Source organism: Podarcis gaigeae (assembly GCF_964106915.1).
Source record: "Podarcis gaigeae genome assembly, chromosome: 11".
NCBI classification, from domain to species: domain Eukaryota; kingdom Metazoa; phylum Chordata; class Lepidosauria; order Squamata; family Lacertidae; genus Podarcis; species Podarcis gaigeae.
Window position 1 is genome coordinate 22,547,908 of NC_139687.1, and position 9,705 is coordinate 22,557,612.

Here is a 9,705-nt window from a genome sequence, read left to right on the forward strand (position 1 = left end):
CAACCTGCCCCCTACACACTGCTGGGCCTGGGTGGTCATGTTTGGTTATGGTGGCCAGATAGCTGAGAAATCCTTCGTTCTCAGTCTCTCCCTTCTTCTTGGACCCTCTGATGGGGAGAACCAGCTGCTAGCTGCCTCTTTGGCCATGCCATTCCCCTTGTGATTCTCCTCTCTGCTCATCCCTCCACCTTCTTTTGCCCTCTGAATGATGGGCTCTTCTATGGCATCAGGAGGTGTTGGCAAGGGAGAGGAGCCCTCTGAACTCCCGCAGTGTGGTGAGAGTCTCCATTGTAGGGAGTAAAACTGAATAGAGGATTGCCAGCATGCCACTGCAGCAATAGTTCAATAGGATCAATTTGCTCATTTATTTTCCATAATGAAGCCTCTGGTGAATGCTTTGGGCTGGCAAAGTGCCCTGTGGGTTGCAGTCTCAAAAATTTGTTTCTTATCTCCCCTCCTCAATGTAAAGAGCCACCTCTGAAACCTAGGGAGATTTCAGAAATTGCCTCTTCCAATACAACTCTTTAGTTTATGGCTAGAGTTTTATTAACCAAGGAAGAAGCTTGCAGCGCAGCCCTATTTGTGTTTACTCAGAAGTAAGTCCCACCGTGCCCAGTGACCCTTGCTTCTTAGTAGGTATGTTTAGTACTGCAACCTTATGGATATTATTAAAGACTTAAATCAATGCAATTTGTCTTTCTGGATATTATTGTTAGAATATTATCTAGAAATAGAGAACCTTTATAATCACAATCTTAAATTAGGTTTATACAATTAGAGCTAATGGAACATAACAGACAAATAGTGAAAAGGGCTCAGTCTTCCAATTTTATGAACTCCTCTTACTAATCTAAAACAGCCTTATATAATGAAGGAGCAATAAAAAAGAATAGATTCATGAATTCAGAATTGCAGACAAAAAAGCCCTTTCTCTTTCTCATGGACTAGACAAGTGGAAATGGTTTGCAAGGAACAGAGAGACTGTATTTGCAGATCCTAGTATGGTCACATGGGATATATATATATATTTAATCTTATGACTGTATGGCAGAATTTCAGGGTTAAGATTGTTTTTACAGCTGAAAGGAACTGCACAACACAATACTTTTGGCACCCTGCCCAGATCTTTCATCTATCTGTCTGTCTCTGTTGCTTGCATGTTAAAATTTTTAGTTTTCTTCCTATAACCTCCAAGAGTAAAAAAAGCCATGAATAAAACCAAACGACAAGCAAAAACAATGGAGGAAATAATTGACTTATTTTAGGGAATGTTCTCTAAAATGCAACAAAGGGAGCTTTGAATTCTAAAGATCTCGAGCCAAATTCTGTAAACCAGAGCTTTAACATAAACACATACATTATTTTAAATTTGAAATATGTCTGTGAGTTCTCAGCTCAGGAGTAGACAGGATCATAGCATGAAACTTAGCGCTGTGTGTGTGTGTGTGTGTGTGTGTGTGTGTGTGTGAGAGAGAGAGAGAGAGAGAGAGAGAGAGAATTGTATTGCACATACAATATGTATTGCTTCTAAATCCACACTTTCTTAATTGTTGGGTTTTCCTTATATCTAGAGATGAGCAGGTTCTTCTTTCTCTTGACTTAGCATTTTTGACTGTGTTTGCCATGCAGGCAGCCTGGCCATGTTCGCTTCCTGGCGTGAGGTCATATTAGATCACTACTTCTGGAGGTAGGGGACCGCTGTGGGGGAAAAACAATCTCCACAGAGTATGTGGTTAAAGGCAGCAAAATACTAGGAAATGAGCCACTTCATCTCCTCCATTTTCTCCACAAGGAACAGGAAAGTCAACATGGAGCCCATATGCCATGTCTGGCCTGCCAAGATTCTTTCTCCACCCAATTCTTCTTAGAACAAATGGCCTGCTGGAGAGTTGCCACATGGCGTCAGGGCAGGAGTGCATGATCTCAGGGTGAGGTGGAAGACTCACTGCAGGGAAGGGGAACCCGTGGTCCTCCAGATGTTAAGTACAGTTCCCATCATCCCTTGCCATTGGCCAGGCTGGCTGGGGCTGCTGGGAGGTGGAGTTTTGTTAAGTTGTGGGTGAACATATCAGACGACACAGTGTTTATTCAGAGGCCAGAACGGAACTGAACTGAAGGATTCAGTCAGCCTGCTTATATAGAGCTCCAGTACCACGTGACTGTAACAACTTTCTAAAACTATCCAATCACTGAACGTCACTTTCAATCCTTCATTTGCATAACTATCTACAGTATCCCCCTGCTGGCCCAGGGTGAGAACTTCAGTACATAACACGTTTGAATGAACCACAAGTTCCTCACCCCTGCCTTAGTTCATTGTAAATAGTTCAAGGGCTTTATATATGCCCACCCCTGCCCCAGAATGCTGCTGTTTCCACCCAGTGCCAATCTGCCTTCTGCCAGCCCCTGACATAGAGAGAGGCCACTGCTGGTTTGTGCTCCAGCTGATGACCTCCCTTTGCTGGTGTTGCAATGAAATGGGACTGGGCCGCTGGATATTCTCTTGAGTGTGTATAACTGCAGAGACAGCTTGAATTAATAATGTACGACAGTTGGATTCCAGCTTCAAGATAGCTTTGCCTGAACAGGCTCAGCGGTAGGGCCGTAGAGTAGCAGAATTATTAGCACAGCTAAAAATGCTGGATATGGAAAATCATGAATATATGAGATAGGGTTGTGGGCTCCCCCCCCTTCCACATTTTTGCTTGGCATAGAGGCTAGGAAAATATTCCGCAGCCAATATTTTATTCTGATCCGGAGGTTGCCGTTATTCAAGAGTTTGCCGTTTCTGAGTTAAAGAAAATGAGAGCAAACAAGTTTGGATAAGGGCAAGCAAGTTGAAGCGTAAACCAGATAAGATGGAGGTGGTATTGCTGATCTGAATGGAGGGAAGCAACCTGTTTTAGATGGGTGGGCAACCCCCTACAGAATCCCATTTGTTACTTTGTGTTTCTTGTTATAATGTTGTATATATAGATATTCATTTTTAAAAATTGTTTTATTGTGTGTTATTTGAATCACTTGGGGATTTTGAATATTATCAGTATAGAAATATTATAAATATATAAGAAAACTGAAACTAAACAAGGTTAATATAGAGGTGTGAAAACTGATTTCTGATGCAGAATTTCAAGAATGAAATGTGAGCATTTAATACTTACTGGAATTAATATATCCTAATTTTCAAGACTAATGAGTCTAGCCTATTTACATGTAGCCACAGAAAAGCAAAAAAACCCCCACCTGTTTAACTATCTTGGTTGCAATCCTGGACACACCAATCAGATTTCTGTCCTACCTGTGTGCTGGATTTCACCTATAATGATGAGGACTTTGTGGAATTTATTGTTAGGTCTCTCTTTCTGCAATGTGTCTCTGCTCAAGATAATGCATAATAATGGGCTTTACTTTAAATCTCGCTGACATTAAATAGTAAACAGGCTAAACATAGGCTTAAAGTTAGAGCCAGGCTTAAGCACTTGGTATAATATATTATAGGAACTAAGAACTAAACATTAGAAGTGACAGTGTGGGAAAGAAAGTATTAGCAAGACGATCTAGATAGTAAAGCACAGCTTCTGGCAGCATGGCCTGCTAACCATTCCTTACCACTTTGAGAGAATAAATATGCCTTTCAGTAAATTATTGCAGGAAAAGGCTTCATTACTGCGTGCCAGGAGCCTAAGAAACAAGCCATTTAAGAAGGCAGGAGAAGGCAGGCAGCAAAAAGGTACATTTCAATAACTAGGCAATTTTTTGCAGCACGAATGGATTTTCTGTGCACCAAATTAGAAGTGCCAGTAAAATGGAGCCTCTGATCAACACCCAAATGAATTTATTGGCAGGCAACCTTGTTAGCATTAATGTTCTGTGCCTTTGAGTGATGGTTTAAAGCAATCTTCTTCATGCTATTATCAGTAAGTTATCTCCCTCAGTGTATTAGTCGTACTTAATATGATCCTCACCTGGTCTGTAAATTTATGCAATCAGATTTTACCTTGTTTGTTTTTTGCACACTTGCTTGCCCTTGGCAGTTTGTGTGCAGAGCACGCAACCAGGTGTCTAACTGCCTTAAGCATCAGCCTTGCACAACCACATCTTTGCATCCAAACATATCCAAAACATGCAGAATAAGGAATGCACTTGTTGTGGAGTTTTGCAGATACGTTAAGAACAGGAAGCCTTCCCCTCTGTGCTATCTTGTGCAAACACTCTATCTTGTTTTCTTGCTCAGAAAATAACAGTTGCTCCTATATCAGCTTGCTGGGGTTAGGTATTGTTCTTTTACCTGGAGAAGGCCCCTGTGATCCTGGAAATTTTATTGGGAAAGAGCTATCCAACAGATGGGGCCATACCCTTCAGTGTTGCAGAAAGAAGAAGAGTCATTAACTATGAAAATGGTAGCGATTCCCTTCCGGCCAGAAGTCTGAAACTTTATACTGAGGAAATTTCATGTACTTTGCTGCGAGCTCCTTAGAAGCAGGGTGCGATACAAATGCAACTAATAAATAATACTGCCCTTTTGCTTTCGAAGATGTAGGAAAGAAAAAGCAGTGTAATGCTCTACCACTTTGTTACACTAGCCAAAGGGCGATCTCTGTATGTTGGGATTACTGGTGCTATAATTGTGAGGAATTGTATGTACCATATTGGCATGGAATTCAGCCAAGATGGAAATTTCCCAAGACCCAGAACTCTAGAAAGCGAATTGTAGTGTGTGATGTTTTCTCCATTCATCATAATTTTTTTATTGCATCATGTTTGGAAAACAATATCCTAAACAACATTCTTCCACCTAATACTTTGAACTTAAAAGTAGTGTATACTTAGTGTTTAAACCAAGTCTGTAACAAGTCAAATGTATGTAAGGGGAAATGATTAAAAAAAAAAAAAAAATCCACACAAAACCCAACATTGGTATGGTAGAAATGCATCTAACTCTTTTCTCTCCTCCCACTCTGCTTGTGTAGGACAACCTACCCATCCCAAAGGAAGTCAATCGCAAAAAGAATGATAAAGTGGAAGCTACGCTCCTGGCACCAGCAAATCGCTATGGACACCATTTCACCAAAATAAATTACCTCTCCTCTTTTTAATCATAACTCCTCATTTGTATTAAATATGATGTATGGGTGTTGATGAGGTCATCATGGTGTCATATATCGGGAATTGTTTCTGTGTAAATCATACGAAGAAAATTATGGGACTCTGAGCCTTTCTATAGAGAATTACAGTGGGGGGAAATACGTATCATGAAACCGGTTTATAACCATTCTGACTCAAGTCAAAGCTCTCAGAATTTCACACTGTGAATCCAAGTTTACAAACTTTACAGGTGGGCCTTCAGGCCTGGTTCTACCACAACAATGTCTTCCACTACTCAAAACTCAACAGACCGCATGCAACTGGTAACTTTGCTGCCTCTTCATTTCCATGATTCCGAACTGCTTCTTGCAGAGGCTGAGAGTCCCTCTTTTATTTCATTTTAGATGTAACAAGCCTAGTAGTTTATTTTCATCGATTGTCTGTATATCTCTATATTTTATCCATGTACTCTTTTGATGTATAGAAGTAGTATGAAACTCATGGTTTCCTTGTGGTAAGTGACTGAGATGCTGCCACGGGATTTGAGACACTGATGAATGGTGCTATTTTGGACTTTAAACGTGCTCCTTGGCAAGGTAGCTCTGATGGAGTTATTTTTAATTTCCATGTTCTAAGAAGGTGTTGGTACTTCGTTCTCGTTCTTTAGACTGGACTGACTTGTTTCCTTGTGTCTTCAGTGTGGCTTTCTTATTCAGTGTTGTAGGGTGAGTAATTACTATTACAGTAAGTGCGGAACCGATTCCCACCTGGGTGTGCTCACAAACTTGAAATGGTAAGTGGGAGCAATCACAAAACTGTAATTTACTACGAGTTCCTTTCTGCCATCCTGCTTATATCATTTGGATAAAGAATAGCAATAATTTTCATACGGTCTTTAGGGGTCTTCTTAATGTATTTTGTCTTTTTTATTTCTTAGGAAGGTTTTTTTTTTTAAAGGGAGGGTTAGCATGTTTTTACATGTCCTCTTAAAATCAACAAGAATTGGCTGGTTTCTCCCCCTCCCCCAAAAAACACAATCGTTCCTTTAAATGTATAAAATGACAAACTCTTAAAAAAGCAATGAATAGAATTCCACAGTCTTTCCAATGTGTGGGTTTTACATTTTTGTTCTTGCTCCCAGGGTATTAGGAAACAAAATACAATACAAAATTGTACCATCTCCTCATGGAATGTTGTTGTGTTAGACACAGTCTGGAAGCCCACCTTGATTTTTTTATATAACTCTGTCTTTCAGCTCTTCCTTTGACTGGGCAGGTTTTGACCTGAACTGTTTAGCTTCTGACTGTTAAATACCAATGCATGCACTGCAATTCTTAGTTTTCTTTCCACTTCCTCCTCCTCCTCTTCCTCCTCCTTCCCTATTCTCGTGCGCTTTCTTTCTAGTAGACTAGATAGCGTCAATTGTGCTGTATATACATATAGCAAGAATCAGTATTCAGCAGTTGTGGCATTTATGTATAGTTGCAGTTGTGTACTGCTGAAAATGTAGGCTTTTGTAACAGTGTGATCTTTAATAATGCACTACAAGTACCCAATGTATTTTAGCTATTTTAGTAGGATTTGTTCAATAAATATGCAAGCTCTAAGAGTAACTATAACATCCGTGGTCTCTTTTTCTTTTCCTTCTTCTTCTTATCCTGTGTGGACTATTAAAGTGGGTTACGAGAATGAATGCTGAAAAACAAATACAGTAATAAAAACAGCACCCACCAAATCCACTGACATTAATCGACAGAATTCCTGAAACCGAAAGCTTTTTGGAAATTGCAGTAGGTGCTTATGATGGGATAATGAGCTGCTTGTGCGTAAAGCTTGATCCCTCCGGGTTTTGGCTAGCCAGCCAACCTCTGTCTCTAACGGAGCCCCCAAAACATGGCTCCGTCAGTCGCTGGTAGAATCCGACAGTGGGCGTCTACGGAATCTATTCCAACATAAAAGTTCCTTGACAGAAACGCGTCGTCTGGATTCTCGGCGCGACAGTTTCCGGCGAGGAGTGGGGGTGCTTATGGGAGGATCTGAAACTCCTCCGCTGTTACTGCTGGAAGAGTCCCTGAGCCATGCCTCCATCTCTCTCTCCTTAAGACTTCCCGATTTCCCCCTACTGGTGCCTTCCTCCGCTGCTGACTCTCTCCTGCCTTCTGAGAGCCTCTCCACCTCCTGTCTTTCCGATGGCAGTTCCCTGACAGTGCTATATAGGCTTTTCAAAATGTAAGCAAGGAGGTACTCTGGGAGAAACATCCCAAAGTCCTGGGGTCATCAGAAGGCCCTGCTTCTGCACCTACAATTCAAATTTCCTGAACTGATAAAAACGAGAGGTATTGTCTTGTTCGAATAATACAATAGAGCTGGCGGATGGGCTGCTACAAGGAAAGGTGGTCTCTAGGATAATGGGAGCTTGACGAATGTGTGCAACTAGGATCCTACAACTTGTCCCTGGATCTCAGCACAAAAGTGTGACTGCATATTTTAGTTCTTTTTTTAAATGTTTCCAAGATTTATATCCCAGTTAAAAAATAAATTAAATGCAATCACCCCAATCCAAGCATGGTAAATATTTTGCAACCGTGACACCAACTAGACTTCCCAGTGCGCAAAGCATGCCTCCTGTGTTGGATTCTTTCATTCATCCCCCATGCTATGTTCACCATTCCCCCTGCTGGATTTGCACATGCAGTAAACAGCTGATAGGTACCGCTAGCAGTGGCAGCATTGTGTATGCCTGTTTAGGGATGCAGAGAGTGAATTGTTCGGATTACAGATAACTGGAGCCGATGGCTATCTTCACCAAGCAAAAGTTTTATACCCAGTTGTGCAAAACACTTCAGATGATCTATTTACATAGGTTTTTGTAGTCTAAAAGGGAAGTTCTGCACGTGTTCAGGATGAAAAAGGAGAGAAATGTTGGCTGAACAGTGTAAAACAAATTAACAGGACACACATTCCCATGTCGGCCCGTCAGATTCCTAGAAGCAATCTGCCATTCGTGACTTTTGAGTAGATAAAGTAGTTACTTTGACTTTTGCATAAGCAATTATTTTAACATTTGCTGCTCCTGCAAATAAGTGCACTCAGGGAACAGGCTGACTACTGGGACGGTGAAATGTCACATATATGCTGGTATTAAGAATAGGGAAACAATTCACATTTAAAGGCGAACTTAACCAAATTTGCATTTTCTGAAACAATATGCAGACAGAAATGCAGCTACATATTGAAATTTACACTTTCCCAAATTTTGCATCACAGTTCTCCAGCTGAGTAACATTTACAAAAATGGAAGAGTCCCAAGAATCCATTGGTCTCTGCAGGCAGATCATCTTAACTGGTTTCCAATCCCTGTGGAGGTGTTATTGTCTCCATGCTTCTAAACCCCACCATGTTGTGATTTCTCCATGGCATCTCTCCTACCATCACCTCACCTGGCAGAGAACACCAGATTGAGCATATGACCCTTCACATTTATAGGACCACAGGCATTCTTGGCCAGCTCCATGGTTGTTAATGGTAGTTACACTTGGTAAGGAGGTCTTGGCATGAATGTTGAAGACCTCCACCCCCGGAAAGAAAAGCTTGGGGATTGTCAACATCAGGTCCAAGACCATCTCTATCAGGAGTAGTTACTGGGGTGGTTTAAATATGAACCAGAATCCTCCTTCAATCCCAGGGGCCAATGCTTTAAATGTGAGCTCTGCTAGAAAGGAAATGGGGGAGAGGGTGGGGAAATGGAACCCACACTTTCCCAACCATTGAGGGCTAATGTTGAACCAAGAACCCAAGTTAAACATAACTGAAGCAGGCTAATACCACCTGCTTCTACCCAGGTGCCGATTATGTAACCCCAGGTCAGTCCTCAGGATAACCAACTAGGTGGCAGATACTTTATTATGGACCAGCCTGGCATTTAGTAACAACACTCTAGACTAAAAACTTCATTGACATTGCATCCTTGGCTGCAAGCAGGACCAGAAGGGGGACGGGGGGAAATCTCATAGCTTTCAGTTGACCTAACAGATTCTCAGTGCCTGGGCTTCCTCTGCCCTTTACAACAGTAATCAGCCCCCCCCCCCCCGGTGTCCCACCACCAAGGCTTATAGCAGTACCTGACAACAACAACAACAATAAGTAGCTACAAAAATGGCGTGAAAGAATAAAATCACAATTAGGGGTATTTCCACCCAACCTCCTGCTCAAAGCAGGATGATTCATCCATCATCCAATCTTAATACTTTTAGTCTTCTGTTTCACTTGCCCTACCCCAAAATTCACTTCTTGCCTACATCCCTTTATTTGGGCTTGAAATGAGAACTTGTCTCAAACAGGGTTTACAATAATTCCCCCAAAGCACAGCATCTCCAGGGACACACATTGCCTCTTACCCCTCATAACTATAGACCTGAGTAGGTGAGAGTCAAGTCCGCACATCAACATATTCTTCATTCAAGAATACATCCTGTATGCCAAAAATGTCCCTTCAGTTGTTGCTGGACTCCAAATCCCATTAGCCCTGGGCAATGGCGTAGCGTGGAGAGCACAGAGGCGGTTGCCCCAGGTGCAAAATAGGGGTGCAAAATTTCGACACCTGCTGCTGCCTCAATACAG

General features: G+C 41.7%; 1 long non-coding RNA gene across 1 annotated transcript; it reads right to left on the reverse strand.

The window, feature by feature from the left end:
* Window positions 1-202: 202 nt before the first annotated feature.
* LOC310827002 lies at window positions 203-4,997 on the reverse strand. The gene is made up of 2 exons (XR_014556121.1): window positions 4,902-4,997; window positions 203-4,801 (listed from the first exon to the last, which is right to left on the reverse strand). It is a non-coding gene; the product is annotated as an uncharacterized lncRNA (long non-coding RNA).
* Between the last annotated feature and the right edge of the window lie 4,708 nt (window positions 4,998-9,705).